Source organism: Anas acuta, chromosome 1 (assembly GCF_963932015.1).
Source record: "Anas acuta chromosome 1, bAnaAcu1.1, whole genome shotgun sequence".
NCBI lineage: Eukaryota > Metazoa > Chordata > Aves > Anseriformes > Anatidae > Anas > Anas acuta.
This window is the reverse complement of record NC_088979.1, coordinates 159,778,383-159,799,971: the sequence shown is the minus strand read 5'-3', so window position 1 is coordinate 159,799,971 and position 21,589 is coordinate 159,778,383. Positions and strand designations below refer to the sequence as shown.

Below are 21,589 nucleotides of genomic sequence, written 5' to 3'. Positions count from 1 at the left end.
GTTTTCATGTATGAGCTTCATGTCCTCAGACAATAGCTAAAGATCATTGTTATTTATCAGTACACAGATTTTGTAGCATAAAAGAAATACAAAGATTATTCCTTCAGCAACTGAATTTATAGAGATAGTATCCTACTGACAACATTTTAAAAATTAGGGAAGGTTTATCAGATATTCCTGGCCTTCCATAAAAATACCCTTTGTCTGTTTCCTTATTCCATTTTTAAAAACAAATGTGGAACAGACTGGAGAGGCAGAATTAAATGACATGAAAATATTTCCCGTGCAGTCCCTTTTACTCTACTACTTTAGACAGATTATCATAGATATCAAGATAACCACTCTCTTTTTCAGTCTAGATAAAGAGACAGATAAGGCATATTTGTTACTAAGGATGATACAGATTTAAAATAATCTTCTGGCAAACGGCACAGTGAAATAAGAGTAGAAAGGTCACATTAGACAGCATCTGGGTGGATTGTGACAAGGAAGAAATGGAGATGAATGACTAGTTTTAGATTAAAGATTCTCAGAAGAGTCTTACAGTAGAGCAATCATCAGTGCAAAGGTGATTAAAATAGCACGCTTAGTCATGTTGTATCTACTAATCTGGAGACAGCACATTATTATACAGTGCTTATTCATGTATGTAGTGCATGAAGGCAGATCTGCAGAATTTTAAAATGGTATATTCCATTTGGCTTGTGAGTCAAGTGAAGATTATGGAACACCCATTTAATTGCCTCTGTAATGCCACAGCTGCAGCATGTGTATTTCTGCATTCAAATATTAGAATCTACTTTTCCAGCTATTTTAGCTCATTTTACCTTCATTCTCTTCACTCCCTGCTAAACCAGCTGCCCAAGGCCTACAGTGAAAAATGGCTTTCTGCAGTCTTCCGGAGGAAGATGAGGTGCCTCCTGCATCCAGCTGGACTGCAGTAAATCCTCCAACATTTCTTCTCAAGAGGAGAAAAGCTTCCATACTCTGACTGAAGAAAGCATTGCTGACATTCCTAACAGGCCAACACAGATTAAGCTGCTCATGAAATCTTCCTAAAATATTTTCATCTTATTTTAGTTAACATTTATGGTATCTAATCTATCCAGTCATCTCTTTTAATTCACAGAACTAATTCCTCTGATTGATAATTAGATGCACAATATGAAATTTCATATGAAAACATGCAGCATGCATACTGGAAAATTCAGATTAACACACTGTTGCATTACTTGTGGTTTACGTTATTCCACATCAGTTTTACAATTAGAGTCTTTATTCTTGGTATTTCCTGAACTGAGTGGATTCTAGTTTGCCTGTTCTCCCTGAAAAGGCAAAGTTGACATTGAATGTCCTGCAGCCACCGAGAAATCTAAGAAAATAGTTAAGTATTAAAAGAGATCTTCTCCAAATGTCTCCAAGATGAATAAACTATCCCACATGCACATTTTTATCCACTTTATGTTCATATTTTATTGTGCACATGGAGACTAATTAAGGCAAGAAATTCATTTAACTGAAAGTATTACTATCATAAGCAACAAACAATCTGAGAATGAGAATGCAAAACAGTGAGGCTGTCTTATCTCTGATATTTTAATTTTTTGAATTGGTAATGGTCACAAAACTAGAAGAAAATGATCAACATATTTAGAAAAAAAAAAAAACTATAAAAATTAAATAATTAGAAAAATATGTGCATTGTCATAAGTTCAATACTTCTATTTCTTGATTAATCAAGACAATAGTTAAACATGGAACATACTCTTAGCGGGAGCTGTAGTGCCTGGTGTAGATGGCTTTGTGAAGCCCTAACCTCTGGGTTGTTTACAAGAGACAGTGATACACAACTTACCTAGCAAAAAGAAATATAGCCTTATTGCACTGCTTTCTTTAATTTTTCCTACCAAGAAGTTGTGTATGTTGGACAGGACACATCCCCAGTCTGGTGAGATGATGCTGCTAGTCACTGAACTATGCTGTACTGAACTGTGATGCAGAAAAAAAAATAAAATTAAAATTAAATTAATATTAAAAAAATTAAAGATAACCAATTATAAAACATTTTTTTACTCTTTCATATATGATTCTGAGTGATATTACCTGTTCCTCATTCTTTTTTTTTTTTTTTCTTTTCTTTTCTCATCTGACACAGAGGAAATTCTGTTGCAGTGCCTAGGTAAATGATTCCTCAGTTGTCATTGCTCTCAAATCCATTTTGATGCCCAAAAGATTTTTCTAGATTATCTTGCATACTTTCACTAATGAGGTGATTTCACTAATTTCACACAGCTGCCTACAGAACAAAACTATAAAAATTAGTTGAAGGGCTTTTTATGTGTGTGTGTCTGTGATATGTTTCAAGCAGTGTTTCTTCCTTGTTCCAGTTTGGGCAATATATATTGATTAATTACAAATTCAGCTAAGTTACAGTACAGACTCAGGTTTTTATGTCCTTTCAACCAACGAAATAAAACTATTACTGACATTTGCTAGCCCAAGGATATCAGCCCACTGTAAGGAGCTGTGCCAAGCCTGATAGCATCCAGAGTAAATAGGCAAGATCTTTTTCTCTCTTCTTCCTCCTCTTCATCTGTGAAATGTATTCAACTCAAACAAGATATTGGCCTCTTCCCAGGGGATCCAGAACTTCATATCCCTAGAAGCTAATAAGCTTCTCTGTTCAGCAGCAGTATCATGAATATTATTCAAGAGTCAAGATACTGTCTGTTCTGCCAGAGAAAAGAAGGCTTTTGCCAGATCTTAATCATGAACCATATAACCTAATATTCTATGTTTAGAAACTTCTCTTCCAGATGGAGTACATTTCTGTTTCTCATGTTAGGATTTCTTCTACTCAGTTGGACTGTTTATGTTATCCTTTCCTGTTTTTCCCTCCATTTCTCTTCAAATAAGAATCAGAATTAGTCGACACAGTTACTGTAAAAATTCAAAATCCTTCTCAAAGTTAAGTCTCTCATTTGCAATAGGTAGTTTGCCTCAGGGTAAAAATCAGTATTTTTAGGTACTGTAGTGCCATTTTTCCCAGATGACTCCAAAAATATATCTGAAATTATTTTATAAGTACTCTGAATGTTCTGTCATTTCCTTTTATTTGAGAAGGCAGTAATTTTGATGGATTCACACTGCAAGGTTACATTTTAGACTTCTTTGCACTGATAGAAAACAGTGAAGTTTTGAAAATGAGAATTTTGAAAGGCATTGTTCCTTAGAGACTTTACTGGCACGAAAAGAAATCATAAATCATTATTGCATAATTGTAAGGGCATATGAGAAAAGAAACAAAGTTCAATAAAACTCCAAGCTTCGTAAAAATGTTCATTAGAAAGAAAGGGAAGAGGTTTTTTTTGGTTTTGTTTTTGCTTTTTTCTCTTTTCATGAAAGAAATACCATTCTCATTCTTTCAGCAGTGTAGAATTTTACAAGAGAAAAATCCAAGAAACAGGGAAGTAAGTGTAAATACTGTCAGATGTACATTGGGGTGCATGTTTTTTTCTCATGGTTGAGAAATCCACCTCAGACTTCTAGGGTGCACTTGATCACAAGATAACAATGCCACGATGCTGATGATAGCCTTTCTTTATTGCTGTCTCTTTGCCAAAGGGAAAGTGCTGTTCTGCAGGAGCACAGACCAAATAGCTTTGCTTTTGCTGTCACTCTAGAAGCTGAAGGAAGAACAGCAGAATGCTGAACATCATAGAAACAGAAGTGAAAAGGAGCAAATAGACTTAAAGATAAGAAAAAGAAAAAAAAAAAAAAAGATTTCAAGAGAGAGAAGTAGCATCAGGAATCAATGTGAAGTCCAACAAAATATTATTTTTAAAACCTTCATCTACTCCAATGCTTAGGCACTGACATTGTGTCTACTTTTTTATAAAAGACTATTGCTCAGTGTTAGTGTTTTTCCTACTTCCATTCCCTTTTTAATGTTTAGGATTTGTAGCAAGATATTCTGATAAGATATGTAATTGTGGGAAACAGCTCATGGAGCACAGAATAATAGATAAGCATTTGTATCTTAGAAGAGTATCATTGGATTAGTAATGAACTATATAATTTGATGCTGTCTTGATAATGATAGTAACAAAAGTGAATCATGGTAGCCCTAAGTTATTGCTATTCTATTAAATCCTTGGACTGAAGATCACCAAAGTTTCAAGGGCTTTAGGTGGGATTTTTCTCTCTCCCTTTCCTACTGTCCAACTAATCTGATCACAGTGGTCTAGGATCATGGGTCAACTGTACCATATGGTGAAGGCTGCAGTTAGCTATGTTAGCATGCTGTGATGCCACATTCCTCCTACGCTCTTTGCCTGCAATATGGGCCCCTGAATGCCTTTTATCCACTGCCTTCTTGGGTCTTAGGACACCAGCTCACAGCTATTGTCTGCTTCAGCATTTGTGAGGGACTGGAGGGAATACTGCAGGCTGAGAGAAATGATATCTTTCAGGCATTTTACATCCCCACTTTGGGGAACTACAGAGGTGGAATCAACTCAGCTTTCAGAAGGCATAACATTAGGAGGTCAAGGGACTGAAGGCAGATGAACAGTGCAAGACCAGGACATGCTATACAGAACAAAGAGCAATATTCATGTTGTGTTCTCATACTACAGTAGTAGCAGTGCCTAATAATTCTGTGCAATTCAGTATTGAGTTCTTTTAAAGTTTCAGTGCTATCAGTTGAGTAGTGTGGTGATACATTGTGATATTTTATCTACATTGATAAGGGTATTGCTTTTTTGAGTAGCAAGGAAGGAAGAACTCCTTTTAGGTCATACATTCTCATTTACGTTTACTTGCAGCTAGATGGTTTGAGGAATTAAGAGCATCATTCAGAGCCTGTGCTTTATTTTCAGATCTGAAATCCTTCAAACCTGGCAAAAGCTGTTAATACCAAGTTGTTAATACTGACATTTTATGACTCTGGAGTGGACTATATGAAATGTATTTCATGGCTGCCATTCTAGCTTCTATATTTGTCACAAATTGTCAGTGATGTTGGTTAAAAACTATGTGTACTCAAAGACAAAATTATTCACATGTCTGCAGAACTGATGCTTCCAAAAATGGTTTGAAAAATGCTGGCAGAACTGTGGGGAAGTTTGCAATGGAAACTGATATGCTTATCCAGTAATGGAATGTGAGCTTGAAAGAATGAACAAAATGACCAAAAATGGTTTGAAAAAATATATAGGCAGTTGGAATCAGTTATAAGAGAGAAAAACTGAGCTAAGTGTGAACATGAACAATAAAAGAATATATAGTAATGAACAGATTAAAAAATACTAAGAGAAAAGTACAAAGAACAATTCACAGGAAAATGAATAATGAATAGGATCAAAAGGTGGAAAATCTCAAAATTACTAGATAATTAATTTCTATTTACATTCTTGAGAGAAGGTCATTTTTAACTTTATTCTTCTAGAAGCTAGTTATTGACAGATCCTGTACCTCTAAATGTCTTTTTTTTTTTTTTTTTTTTTTTTTTTTTGCAATTCTATTGTTAAATGACAAAATACATTTCAAATATATTTTATCTGTTAAAAGGTGGTGGGTACACTTTTCACTTTCTACTTACTATATAACAATAAAAAATGTATCTTTTCATGTAAACAAAAGCTAGTCTGCGTATTTTTGAATCTAGTAATAGGGTAAAACAGATCCTACTATGGGACATTATTTTTCCTTTATTAAAGATAGATCAAGTTTCATATTAAAAACAATTTTACATGTACTTAAACACACAAAATCAGCAATGGTTTACTTACTTAGGGTAGGTTCAGTAAGATGACTTTTTGTGTTTTATACACTAATTTTTCCAAGTTTCAATTTTTCCACGTTTTTTCCTTCTCTCATTAGAAATTATGTTACAAAGTATGTATCTTTTGAAAAGTGTCTTTAAGAAAAATTGCATAATATTCTGGACACATCAGGGGATTTTGCCATGGTAAATATTGAGATATCTACTGAATAAAATTCCTGAAATTACAATCAAACACCACTGATTCCTTCATTCTTTTCCCCGTAGCTTGTAATATTTTCCAATTATTTCTAAACAGATTGCAAAATAATGTTAAACAACAGGTGGGAACATTGGTGATTAAATGTGCAAGGCATATGAATAGGTCACTGTGAATAGATAGGCAATCACAATGGCTAATGTCTTTGGAACGTATGGAACGTCATCAAAACCTTCATGCATAAAGAAGAGAATGGAGGTGAGACCAGCCATTACTTCTACAGGATATTTTTCTGAAGTTTCTTCAGCTGGTGGGGTAAGGCTATTTTTTGGTCACTTCAAAATCTGCCTGGAAATCTAAATGACACTATCTTGGGCTCTAATTGCATAGTCTTAGACGTGGAATGTATATATCTTTTACCATCTAGCAACCCTCTTTCTTTGCAGACAGCCATTTTAATGTTGGTAAAACAACCATGGGGGTATTTTAATAAGGGCGGGTACTCTGATAAGTCAAAACACACCTGCATCATCCATAAAACTTGGAGTAAAAAAGATGAATTACAGTTTTTAGTCCCTACATTATATAGTCATACATAGCTAATATTTGCCCTCTCTGCAGTAGACAAAAGACACTACAAGTTCTAGTTGATTAGGTATGATCGATCCATCAACATTAATAAGTATCTGAAAAGGTCTGTTGTACCATGACATTTTTAAGTTTCACCCTGTTCCACACAATGAAAAATGAAACTGTTCCCTGAGATAGGTGATAATAGTGGTATAATTCCAGACTGTATTCAAAAAGATCCACCTTGCCTCATGCTTCCTTCTTTCACAAAAATTTTTGCAGTTTATATGGTGAAGGAAGTGTTTGTACCCGAATTACAGAGTAATATTTATTTCATATGGTAGATATTTGTGGTGTTTGCACATCAGAAAGATGCTTACACAGAGGTGATGGTTGGAGACTAGATATGGAGAGGCTTTCTTAATTCTCTCAGCAGACTGCAAAACTATTTCTTCAGATGTCCTCTTGGACATAAGGACCATGACCAAGTAAGCACTGTGCTTTGTTTGGAAAGCAGATTTTGTGTTGTGCATGGTTAATGTTGTGTATGAAATTATTGCAGACCATTATTGCAGACTTTGATTTTGTTAGTAAAATACATTATTAGAGAGCTATGCAACTTAATGGCATTTTTCAGTTAAATGTAATTCTAAAGAGCAATAAAGCTTTATAGTTTTCATAGAATCATAGAATATCCCAAGTTGGAAGGGACCCAGAAGGATCATCAAGTCCAACTCCTGGCACCACACAAGTCTACCCAAACATTCAGTCCATATGACTAAGAGCATAGTCCAAACACTTAAACTCTTACAGGCTTGGTGCCAGGACTACATCCCTAAGCTTTGATATATAACAACACAGAAACTGGAAAACAGAAGCGATGTGGAAGCAGTTAATGTGCAGGATGGATGCATATTTGTACAACTGTGAACTGCTACTATTTTTAGAGGGATCATAGGCATGCTTGTTGTGATTCATAGCATGAAGAGGATCTGTCTAGAGCAACTAGAAGAATTAAATTACTTTCAGTGGTCTGTGTTCTCAGGTGTTTTCAGGACAGGGTCAGATAAGCTGATACACTTTGATACACTTAAGCATTGTCATTCAAAGTTCTTCACTGAGCTCACTTCTGCATCATATCCAGTATCTATTCCTGAATACAACTTTTCCTGTCTAGTCTTCATTTTCTTGACTATTTCTGGCATTTTGCTAGTTCCTGTCCCTTATTCTTCTCTTTTAATATGTCTTCTTTTCTGTTGCTGTTCAGCTGCTGACTTGGAGGCGTAGCTGGGCTTGGTTAAAGCAACACAGTTCTTTTGCTTCATTCACTTTCTCATTCCTTACAGATGTAACAAGATATTAACTACTGGTACCACTTTTTCCCCTTCATCTTGTGTAGTGCTTCATGCTAAAAAAATGGACATTTTGCATTCCTTTTCTTATGGTGTATTCTCCAGAAAGAAGAGTAGGATTTTAGGATTTTTGTTTGTTTGTTTGTTTTGTTTTGTTTTGTTTTGTTTTTCATTCTAGTATGCTTTCCCTACGGTGCAGTGTAACAACAGTCTTTCAGTGACTACAACAGGTCTTACTAAGTGGAGGCAAAGGATTCAAAAGTAGTAGGACTAGTAACTTCATTTCAACCCATCTAAGACAGGATGCTGTTACACTGAAGACAGTACCTGGCAGCAGAGCTTCAGAATTAAAATGTACTCTTAGTGAAAAAGGGAACACTGGAAAGTTGTGCTGCATTTGTACTGTTTAAGTGTCCTCTGCACATAATGATCATGGGATGCACCATCAATAGCATTCTGTTAGTTTCTATGTGTCTTGTTCTAATTCTTCCTTCAAAGATCCTCTCCTGGAAAGAGTCCAGTGGGGGGCCACAAAGATGATACAGGGCCTGGAGCGTCTTCCCTATGAAGAAAGGCTGAGAGACCTCGGTCTGTTCAGCCTGGAGAAGAGAAGACTGAGAGGGGATCTCCTCAATGTATATAAATATCTGAGGGGTGGGGGACAGAAGGATGTAGCCAACCTCTTCTCAGTGGTTTGTGGGGATAGGACAAGGGGCAATGGCTGCAAGTTAAAGCACAGGAAGTTCCACACTGACATGTGAAAGAACTTCTTCATGGTGAGGGTGACAGAGCATTGGAACAGGCTGCCTAGGGAGGTTGTGGAGTTTCCTTCTCTGGAGGAGACCTGTCTGGATGCCTACCTGGGCAGCCTGCTCTGAGGAACCTGCTTTGGCAGGCACGTTGGACCCAATGATCTTTTGAGGTCCCTTCCAACCCCTACAGTTCTGTGTGTGATCTGTGTGTGATTGTTCTTAGAACAAAGATTTAGTAAAGGCATAAAACCTGAGAGTGACCAATGAATGTTATATAGCATTTTCCTGCTTTTTGCAGGCAAGGATAATAACATAGGAGAGCAAGTCAGCAGGGACCAATGCATATGCATGAATAGGCTCAAATAGATCTAGTTCACTGAGATATATTCAACCTTTTCCTCAACCCAGGACTGCCAAAGATAAGCTTCCATTATCAGATTCTTCTGAACAGGAGGAAAAATACATTACACTAGAGAAATGCTCTTTCTTTTTATACAACACATGATTAAGATATAACTTGCAGTATTACTAATTGATTCTCTATGAACAAGATAACAGATATGTGAAGTTTCTTCATTTCTTCAGCAGTATTCTGCCAGTGATACCAGATATAGTTCATAAACAGGATAAGAAAATTTATCACCCAGGCCTTTTTATTATACAGAGGATAAAGGATTTAAATGGTCCTTGAAAACCCACTCTCTCTGAGATGCAGAATGATTAATTCCAGGAAGATATCATGGGAGCTAAATGTTTAAACTAGACCCTGACCAACATCTTGATCCCATGTGAGTACCAGTACAATGCATTTCTGCATATTTACTGTACTTAAAGTGTCTAGACAAATTTCTATCTACTGTTGTAATATCACTAATCAGCTGAAGCACGTTATATCCCCACAGACAAATTTGCCTTTGCACATGATATAGTTTAAAAATGTATGAAAGGCCTTGTTAATTTGTACTCACCAGTAAAAGATGAAGTTCTGTCATGGGAACTTAATTCAGCCAGGATATAGCCTGGATCCATTTGAAAACTTGGCAGATTATCTTTTATTTCATTTATGTATTTTTCAACAGCTTTTGTAAGACTCATTTTTTTCTAGAGGTTAGAGGAATTTGCTAGCAGTAGTTGCAGCTGCTCTTTTTTGAAATGCTGACCTTCTTTAGGATCTTTTTGATAAGGTGGGCTCTAACTATCATATTAGTCTTATCAATCGATTTGCCATTTATCATTCTAAGACCTCCTGTTCATAAATGAGACTATAAATACACATTTCATATTAATTAACAGTTAATTCACAATTTGAATAAGAAGCTTCAAGAGCAACTTAAGTTTGTATTTCTTGGGATTGTTTTATCTCATCTTTATGATGAGATAAAACCTATGGAAAGATATTTATTTCTCAGACATTATCCAGATGGATGATGTCTGAGACATGATATCCAGATGTCTCCAGGATGGAGAAGAGGGATATAGGGCAATATCACTTGTCCTTCTTTGAGAATTTGGATTAAATTGATGACAGCAGCAGTGGACATATAGTTAGCATGTCTCTGACGTGTTCCAGTCCTTGAAGGATCTCTATTAATACTTTACAAAACAGTATTAATTAGATCTGGCTTCTAGGTCACCTGCTCAGTTTGGCAGAATAGTATTTCAATACCCATTCAACTATGATTCAAATATACTGTGACTGGCAGAGGACACCTGAAGAAGAAATGGATGTTACATATTCATATACTCTCAGGTTCCACTCACCTTATCGTTTTGAGGTGTAAGGTAGAGGGATTCTGACCAGAATGTTAATAGGATCAAAAAGGTTTTTCAAGTTGACAGAAAAGGGCTGAGACATTGGAAATACCATGACCTGCCTTTAGTGGCACTGCTTTCAAGTTAGGTATAAATTCAGAGGGGAGGGCTGATAGGAGCACACAACAGAAGTCTAGACAACAGCAGTTCTCTGGAGTATAAAGCTTCAACCGCTGTCTTAACTCTGATATAATACTACAGAAACAACATCCTTTTTTGCAAGATGGTTATGAACTAGGGGAAAGACTACCTACATAGCATATAACAAATGCTCTAGATCTCTTTCTGTGAACTTTTCTTTTATACCACCATTTCCAAAGCAAAGAAAAATAGTAACATCTGTAGTAATTGTTTCTTTATCATGAAATGTATCCTGTAACAAATTTATGTGTTATTTACAAATGAATATTCATTGAAAAAAACTTTTGTATTCCTTGCTACAACAACATCTTACAGCATTTATGTGTTTTTTAACAGAAACTTTTAAATTAACAGAATTTAACCCCAAGTGTGTGGTTTAATTTAATTTTATGTACAAGAAAATCTTATTATCTCTACAAGTTATGGGCAACAACACCAAATTTGTGACCTTATGTTAATTTTCTACTGGTATATTTCTTGGACTTTTTTTTTTTTTTTCATTTAAAATATAGCCATGGTAGGTTCAAGGGCATTAATATTTATTTCTGAATGTTGTTACAGTGCCAAGTAGAAAAATGAAGATCAGAGCAAATCAGAAAAGGAAAGAGAAGTAGTATATTTTGATTTACAGATTGGGGATTAAAATATGTAGAGAGGAAAAAAATGTTGCCACTTTTACTGCTCTGTTTTCATACTTGAGTAATACTCTGAGTGTGATACAGCTTTAGAAAAAACTCAAGCAGCTGTAGGATTTAAGGACTTTGGGTCCTGGATTATTTCTCTTCTATTCTGTCATTATTTACAGAACATGAAGGTAGAGCAAAAGAAAAGTTTTCAAATCCTATTCAGCAAACAGTAATGGGAGACCTAGTTATTTTAAAGCACTTTTTACCAACAGGATTCGAGACTTTCCACAGTAATTGACTTTCTTATAGACTATCAAATATTCAGACTTTTAGTACCCACAGATAACAAGACGAAGACAGCCAAATGCGGACATTTCACTTGGTTGGACTCCGCTCACTTAAATGGTGTCAAAGGAATGTATGATTTATTGCAGGTCAAACCCAAAATACTGAATACTCATTGTGGTTCTATGGTGACTGCCAGGTGAAAATCTGGTCCAGCTTCTCATGCAGTGCATGTACAAATAGCCTGGTGCACTGAGAAAGGGTATTTTGTCTTTGATATTTTGTAGTTCTCCACGAGTTCTTTGACAAGGCCCCAAAGGAATTTTTTGTTTGCTGTAATGTGCTAGAAAATACATAATACAAAGTAAACCATATGTCTCTTCTCCCAAACATGAAACAAAAGCATCTTGTCATGGCTTTTAAGAAGCACAGGACTTATGCATTTAGCAGATTCACAGTTGATGGCCTTGTCACAAGCTAGAATTACAAGCTGCCAAGTTTTGGATATATCTACATTTAAAAATATGGGACTATGACTTAGAATGAAGGGGATCATAAAGCAGAAGAGAGCACACAGTTCCCTAAGCAGAGGAGACCAGATGTGGAGCAATGCAGTTTGGAATAATGGTAGCAAGGATGACTTGAATTATAAATAAAGTTACAACAACATAAATCATTATGAAATAAACCAATGCAAGACAGAATTTGACATAGGACAAAAATGATCAGTTTGTTCTATGAAAATCTTCAATGTATAGACAAGACCTGCATTTTGATAAAAGACTCCATTTCCTGAAATGTTTACTATTAATTTTGCAGAAAAAATAACTGTCTAAGATTTTCATATAATCACACATATACATATACTTTTCGTGCGTAACATTCAGTTTTCATTAACACTTAACATTTCAGTATGGTGATTCGACAGAAACCAACAGAAGCACTTCCACAACTTCAAAATGCTTTCTTAAATATGAAGAAACTAGCTATCAAAGAAGGTCAGCCAAAGCACTAACATAATTCTGTCAGCTCAAATCATGATCTAAATAGAAAATAATGTTTTACTTTAGAACACTTCAAAATAGTTCTTTCTTCCTCACACTGCATATACTGTCTGATTAGTACAAAACATTAACAATACAGTTATTTATTCCAATACTTAATCAAATAACGTGAAAAATTTCAGCAATAAGTATCACTGTTTTGTTGTTGTGGTGGTTGTTTTTTTCTTTTTTAATAACTCAGTATGGGCACCGTCCAAAGCCCATGGCAACAGGAAGGAAAAGTAATGATATCTTCCTGAAACCCATCAGCTCATTATGCAATTAGTTTCCTTGGAGATGACATCTGAACCCCTTTCTACTGAAAGTTTTTTATTGCAAGCATAAAGTGAGGGTAATAATAAATATAGCTGTTAAAGAAATTTGTCTGCTTTATCAAATGCAAGTTTGTTTATTTTTAATTAAAAAAAAAGCTTTTCTGAAGAAAAAAAAGTCTGTTTATTCTTTGTACATGTATATCATCCAGTTTTTGTAATTTCTTAACTAACTCTTGTCATGCTAGCAGCTTAATGTTTATTTTCTATGATTTTTTTTTTCACTGCTGAAATTTCTGCAGGAATGCATAGTAGCATATATTTTATTATGAAAGTCTGCCATGCCTAGACCTTGAGCTAACAGCTGAAACTACTGAAGTCCTTTTCAGTGACATTTTGCCCAGTACGTGCCCTGGAACTCTTTTCAGAATTAGAAAAAGACCCACTGAAATATTATTGTTATTCTAAATCCATAGAATATACACAGTTCTTGTTTTAAAATGGTTATTTAAATATTTAAATAACCATTCAATAATATATTTAAACATATTATTTAAAAATCTAATTATGAACTGAACTAACAGTCAAATAAAGAAGAATTCTTCTGCCTGTTTTAATAACTTTTCTTTTCTTCTCATTTTTTAGGTTATTGTTTTCCTGCTTCAGGACAGTCCTCCCCTACCCTTAATGTGCCAGAACTACAGGGCTTAATCATCCCTTCCCCTTCCTCTCCTCCCCCAGTGACAGAACTTTTCACTTACGCTTTCAATTCTTTCTAAAAGCTAAAGAAACATTTGTGTTCTGTTCATGATTTATCCATAATCCCCTGAAGTTCAAGGAAAACTTGAGCACAGTATTTTACAGAATATATGGGTAATAAAATGTGCCTCAGAAGAGCTTCTCAGGTCCCCAATTTAAAATTCTGGCTTTGCTTTTTCTGAAACTGCTGTTGTAGACAAGATCCTAAATAACATTTTAATGTTGATCACTGACTCCTGATCTAGGAAAACAGGATTCTATTGGGAGCCCATTAACACTAAGTAGTTTCCCCAAAGAGTTATTACTGGGCAACATGGACACTTCCTCACCTGTAGGGATAAGCATTTGGCATCTGCATGCCCTTTTGTTTTTAAATTGAGAAGCCTGAAAATGATATTGATGCTAAGCCTTCATTGTGATAAGGCAAAGAAAATAATTAGTTTTAAACAGATTATTTTGGGGTTATGGGAGAATTTTTTTTTTCCTTTTTCTTTTAAATGGCACAGGCATGGATTCAGGTAAAACCAAACCATATAGTAACTTGGAGATTTTTATTTTTTGTTTATTGAAAAATGTTACCAAACTAAAACTGTTGATCCTATATTCTAGAATGCTGTTGCTCAGTTTAAGCATTGTTCTTGTGATGTCCAATCCAGATATAAACAGATGTCATTAAAACATAATGAATTAGAATTCACCAACCACCCTTTTAAAAACACTAGATTGGTTTAACTAAGCTGCTTAGAATATTGTCAGAAAGGGGGGAATTTGGGATCTATGGTGTCTTCATTGGTATTGATGGAGGGGGATTGGAATTTGTGTTCTGGTCTGACAGGAGGTGGGTGCCTTAGGCATTTAAATCACTATTTTCCCACAAAATACAGCTGTTTTCATTTAACAGTTATATAATAATAAACATTCCTGTAATACAAAGAGAGAATGTGGCAGAAATTCAGAACCTAGCTACAACAAAAAATAAATGCTCAAAACCAGACTGATTCCAACTAAGTCTGCAGCGTATCACTGTTGACAGTGCAGGTGTATTCTGTGGGGATGATCACCCATGCTTCACATTGTCAGAGTCTTGCCTGGGCACTCAACAATTTCAGTTCTGCAAAGTGCTTAGCAATTTTTGAAGTGCTTGTGGTTCTCACTGACTTGCTTTGGGTCACTACATTCAGAGGAATAAACCCAGAGGGACATACTGCATCCCTGCTAAAACTGGAACTGTGAAAGACAGATAATAAGAAAAAGTGATTGCTAAATAGGATGTGGACAGGAACTGACAATGCTCACTACTGTAGGAAATTATCTGGTTTACTTGGCATGTTTTATATTTAGTATGCATCCTGGTGTTTTTACTGCTTCCCTTTTATGGGTTGTATTCAGTTTGTAAGAGTATTGGTTACTCCTTTTGTATTTGGAAGCATATATGCCAGATGTTTCCAGTTATGTGGAGGCTATAATTGATTAACATATTCTTTGAAGGATCAAATAATAATACATTGCAGATAGGAGTTTACAAAATATAGTCATTGTGGCATGCTATTGGATGCATCAGAAATAACTTCTAATTCTTTAAATTTGCATTTCACATATCTTGTCAATTTGTGTTACTGGATGCATTGAATTTTCTCAGCTTGATTTTGTAGTTATTTATGCTCATTGGCATATGTTAGTATATATTCTGCACAGTTCTTCTTTTCCAGAACTTTAACTTTATTGCAAAAAACAATATGGCTGGGTAGGGAAAAAAAAAAAAAAAAAAAAAAAAAAAAAGTAATATATAAAGTAATATATAAAACAAGAAAAAATATGCAGCAAGTCTACCTATGTTTGCAAAGTGAGGTTAAAAGAAGTTCTTAATTTTAAGCTTTGAAAATTATGAGTAACAGTTTACCTCCATGTTTAAGTACTAAACGTCTATCAAATAAAAAAAGGGAAGCGAAGGAGTACAATCTGAAGGTTGCAAATAGTATCCTGAACAGCAGCTCATTGTTGGTACAGGTATTTGGATTTAGGAATTATTTCTGCATTTTATTGTCGCTCAGAAGAATGAAGTAAAGATGAGCAAACCATCTTACTCACATTGGGGAAAAGGCAGACAAGTGTTATTTAACATAGAAGAGAGAACACAGATGCTTATAATTTAAGAATACCTTCTTCTGAAAGCACCAAGTTACTTTGGCTCCTCATGGATAAAGACTAGAAGAGCTGAGGTATTTTCCCCAAATTTCTTTACTGACATGAAAATATTTTGAATTACACATGCTGGTGAAATTATCCCAGTAAATTTGATGTGAAATATATACATTAATGAAATGAGAAAAAAATAAATAAAGTGAGTTATCTATTTAGATAGGAGCATTTGGCCTTTAATAATTTATTCTGACATATCCAGGACTTGGATAAAGGTCATTGGCAAAGGCAAAACCCTTGGATTTGTGGTGTTTGTTGTGCTGTGTGGAATAAGGCGAGTTTTTATTCTGTGATGGACTTGGACAAGGCCCCTGCTATGCGGGCAGGAATCTTTATGGTGTACCTGCCATAATACCTTACGCCAACTAATACATGCAAAAGAATCCTCACAGGATGAAGTGTGTTGATTAAAATGTGCTTTAGCCATTCTCAGAGTGATTTATAGTGAATGAAAACATTTTAAATGACTTAAATTTATTTCTGATAATTATCATGCAATAACAATTCAATGTGGCAAATATTTTGTCATTTGACTAGGGTAGTTGTTATTGCACATTATAGTTTGCTTGAGTTTTTGTATAACTTACTGTTAGGCAACCTGCCAATTATCCATATAGAAATTAGAAGAATAAAATAAACTTATTGTTTAATTCTAACATCTAATTGCAAATATTTCAAGGAACAGCAAATTGAGAATAATGTGATTACAAGTTATCAAATAAGATTTTTCCAGGAAGTTAAAAAGAAGACTACTTTCTTGAACTATATATTTTTTTCTACAAAAAAAAAAAAAAAAAATCAAAATTCCCTTCTGCCTTTCTTGGTTATGGTGAGCTGAGTTTCCCTTTAAATGGTAATGTCACTGGAATCCTTCTAAGTAAAAGGATCTGCATCTGATCCCAAATCATTTACTTATTAAAAGACACTAAATAAATACCGAAGAATGAATTGGCCTTCTGGCACTCTGTATTTATTGAACTAATTTATGTCCTGCTTAAATAAGTTCCAGTGTCAGGGGAAGTTAGTAGGAAAGTACTTATTTAACTGAGGGCAGAATGTGGCTCTTATAAATTCATCAATCAAACAGAGACATTTTTCTAAATTCCAGCTGTGAACACTGAAGCTGTACTTTATTTTCTAGCATAGTTAACAATAAAATGTCTGCAGGTCTTATTTGCTTGGACTACCGTGTGCCTTGTCTCTTTCATAAAATCACAGGTTATTTAAGTTGTAAGGGACCTCTGGGGTTCATGGGGGCCAAACACCTGCTCAAAGCAGAGCCAGCTTAGATCAGCTAGCTCAGGGCCTTGTCCTGTCAAGTTTAAACATCTCTAACAATGGAGATTCAACAGTTTCTCTGGGTAATCATTCCCGTATTTCTCTACTCTCATTGTAATTATTTTTTTTCTGTTATCTAGTTGGAATTTCTAATGTTGCAACCGCCCGCTCGTCCTATCACTGTCCCCCCTCCAAGAAGAGTCAGGCAACATCTCATATGTTCCCGTTATGTTGCTGAAGATAGCAATAAGATCCCCATCTAACCTTCTATTCCCAGGACTGAGCAAGTACGGTTCCCTTAGTCTCTGCTCATGCAGAGGCTTGGATGAACATAATTGCTTGGGGCTTACACACATCTTTACTAACGACATGTAGGAATGGACACTGCAGCTCCCTCCTTTTCAGCCTGAGGAGTATCCTAGGAGAAGACAGGCCCAGAAAAAAGAAAAAAAAAAAAAAAAAAAAAAAAAAGACTTTTTAAGTACTAAAGTCCTCTGATACAACTGGGAATATATATTAGAACCCAACCCTATTAGAACCCAACCCTGGTTGTGCCCCTGCACAATATGTATTCAGTGGTATGCTCATTTTACCATTAAACAACCTTTTCACATTAAAAGAAATTACTTCTTTCATAAAGATAAAAAATCTTTTTTGATGCGGTGTTCAGTTTTCCATATATGTCTGATTTTTTCTAAGCATTTAAAAAACACTGCATTATTATGCTATCCATGCAGTAGTGTAATGTAATGTAATCTAATTTAAAGGCTTAAGTCAGATTGTGTACTTGGGTAGTAACACTCTCCTCAGCAATATCTCCTGCAGCTGAGCAGTTCTACTGCCTGGTCAGAAATTCATAGGTATCTGCTGGAAGAGACTGTTCTTCAGCTTTCTTTAGTCAATTTTGGCCTAGCAAAGCAGTCAGTTTTCACAGGTGGTTTGTGTAACTACATGCCTATATGACCCCACTACAGCAGGGATACACACAGCACAACAAATGGGGTATTTGAAGGAGTTCTATTCTGAAGAAAAGTAACATTCTTTTGCTTCAATCTTTCTAATGACTTAAATGAAGGCTTAATGAAAATTTTGTTCTTGTGCTTTTACTTCTCCTACTATCTTAATAATTCTGTCAATAAGGAATTAAGTTTTCAGTGGTCCTACAAAAAAAACAAGATGCTGTCTCTTACAACTATCTCACAAGTGGGGAATTTCCCTTACAATTTCCTCACCACCTCCAAGCTGAGTGGTTCAGTTGGTACACTAGAGGGAACAGATACCATCAAGATGGACATTGAGAGGCTTGAGGAGCAGGCCCATGTGAATTTCATGAAGTTCAGCCAGGCCATACACAAGGTCCTGCATCTGGACTGGGTCAGTCTTTGGTATTAGTACAGACTGGGTGATGAACTGATTGAGAGCAGCCCTGCAGAGTAACCTGGGGATACTGTTTGATGAAAAAATGGTTGTGAGCCAGCAGTACATGCTTGCAGCTCACCAGAAAGCTAAAGTATTCTGGGCCGCATTTAACAAAATATATTAAAAAAAAAAAAAAAGCATGGCTAAGGGGAGTGATTCTCCCCATCTGTCCTGCTCTGGTGAGAGCCTACCTGGAGTACTGCACGCATGCCTCTGGTCCCCAGCACAAGCAAGACATGGACCTGTTAAATAAAGGGCTGGAACGCTTCATCTATGAAGAGATTTAGTAAGCTGGGGTTGTTCATCCTAGAGAGGGGGAGGCTCCAAAGAAACCTTATTGCACCTTTTCAAAAAGGTGCTCATAAGAAAGATGAAGACTTTTTACCAGGACCTGTAGCGACAGGGTAAGGTGCAATGGTTTTAAACCCAAAGATAGATTTAGATTGGGCATAAGAAATTTTTTGTGTTAAGGATGCTTACACACTGGAACAGGTTGTCCAGTGTACTTGTGGATGACCCATCATTATAAGTGTTCAGACCTGGGTTGGATGCAGCTTTGAGCAACCTGATCTAGTCTCTGCTCATGGCGGGGGAGTTAATGACCCTTAAGGGCTCCTTCCAACCCAAACCTCACAGAATCTTATGATACTAAGATTCTATGAACTCTGGATTGTGGCTTTTTCGGTAACTACTTCCAGCACTTGAGCTTTAGTTCATGTTCAGTATAGGAAACCCCTAAGTGTTTTCTTCAGTATAACAGGTGAATACTATTCCTTCTTCACTTCTGTAGATAGCATAGAAAGTGTAGTGACTTACTTGGATTACCTTCTAAGAAGACCTGCCAAAAGTGGCTGCTCCATTTTGGGGTGTCAAGGAACAAATCTCTGCCAAAAGCAGCAGCATGATTCCTCCTTGTTCTGGCAGGAAGTAAGCTGGGAGCAGTGATTAAGCACCACAAAGTAGCAAATTGCTGGGTTTGCTCTTTCTTCCTCATTTACTTTTCCTCAACTGTCCACTATGTGTCAAAAATAACTGTCACTTTCAGACTAGTCTGTTATACCTCATTATTATTATCCAAACTAGCTAATTTGTGCCAATTTTCTTGCTTCTTTTCAGAACACTGAAAACACTCCATTTAATAATGACATAAATTTTCTGTCTTGCCCTTTGTGTGGCCAGAGGTTACCCTGGGCAAAGAGCATTTCTGGTGTTCTAAAGAAAATATTTCTTTAGATCCTAGGGATGGGGAAGAAAAACAAGGAAGAGGACATGGAAGGGCATGCATAAATAAACTTGGGACTCTGAGGAGAACTGTCATGACAGCTTTGCAGTTTGCAATATGATTTTATTTAGACATCTGTTTTTCCTGTTGTAGAAATTAATAGTAGCAAATGATATGATCCCAGTATGTATAGCATACTTATTAGGGATTCTTGTCTGCTTTCTTTCTGCCTTTCTGCTGTAGATCTAGCACACCTGTTTGCATTGGAAGCATTTAGTCATACTCACTTTTTAGTTTGTCTTCTACCATAGTTCTTCTGTAATTTCTTCAGTGGTAATTCTCAGTGGTTCTAGTCGTTGGCTAAATGTTAGATTTTATCTTTTGTTCCTGAGGTGGTTGTATTTACTGGTGAATCTGATAAAACAGTGGTTTCACTCAGCTTTATAAATGTGCTTTAGCTATAGCAAATTGAAAATTTTATTAGAGTCTAGGATGGCAGCTGTCTTTGAATCATCTCTATAGAAATATGGTGCAAAAATAATATAAGGTTTTATTATGAAAACAACATTTTCAGGGAAATAACAGCAACAAAAAATGGAATGAAGCAAATAAACCTTCAGCTTGAGAGACAAAATACAAAAATTGTAAAGCACAAAATAGATCTTGCTTGACTTAAGGGTGCAGATTTGGGGAATATTTGTATAACTTTTCATACTTGAACAGGAACAAAATAGTCTGCAAATGACTAAAATGTGAAAGAAGGAGAAAGACTGGATTTTGTTCACAAAAGTATATGTAGCAGCAAAGACATAAGATTGATGAAAGAACAGAGTTAAGTATCAATGAGGTCTTAGAGATACAGTGTGTAAGACTTCTGGAAGTGGCTGAAAATTCCCCATTTGGGATCCTTTTAATATAGGCTGTACAAAACTAAAAAAAATAAATAGGTAATAACCTTGTATTAACGGAAAGTTAATTGTACATGAACATTTTGTATTTTCAACATTAAATTGATTTATAGAAGTTAGAGATGGAGAAAATAGTAATATTAAAGACAAAATAGCAAAAGAGAATACGGTTCAAATGACCATGGACAATGAGTACACACACACAAAAGTAAAGTTGATACTAGAAATGTAAAACCATTATTACAATATCTTGTTGGGGTTAGGAAAATAAACATACTACAGGGATATGTCAGCCGAGAAGGGCAAAAATCAGAAGAAAAAAAAAAAAAAAAACCTACCACAAAAAAAGCATTAAGACCAGTAAAACTACCTAAAGTACTCTGGTTGGCCGGCAGCACGCTACTGTAGAGAGTAAAGAAATTAGACTTCTAAATATCAGCAACCACATCTTGAGGGTATATTGTTACATGAATGTTCCTTAGCAGACAATCCTTTTTTTTTTTCTTTTTTTTTTTTTTCGTACTAAAAACTACAAGTATATATAATTTCAGCATTTGAAACTTGTCACTTAAATGTCTTAATTTTCAAGTCAAGCCTCCATATGGGACATTCATTTTGTGGCCCTCAGATGTCTGCTGCTTAGGCTTCCATGACCTTCAACTTTTCAGGGCTCCTACCATGAAATTTAGGACGGAAATTGACTGTATCTTCAATGTAGAAGCATCTTGGATGCCAGACATCTTCACTGTGAACAAAATTCTCATTCTATCATTTCCAATTTTTACCAGATCTTGAGATACTATTCCAAAAATGTTTCTTTAACTGTTGGTCACATTTATTGTGATTGCTCTTTTGTGCCATCTGCCTTTTTCAATGCTTTATTTTGTAATACAATCTGTCTTTCTTATTTCAGATGTTAAAAGGGTGTGTTTTATTGTAATTTTTACTATATCATGTTTTTAATAAC

The 21,589-nt window shown here is 35.5% G+C and overlaps 1 protein-coding gene across 8 annotated transcripts in view; it reads left to right on the top strand.

Annotated features, from left to right (window-relative positions):
- Positions 1–21,589, top strand: part of ANKS1B (ankyrin repeat and sterile alpha motif domain containing 1B) — a 433,040-nt gene that overhangs the window by 307,539 nt on the left and 103,912 nt on the right. The window lies entirely within an intron of this gene.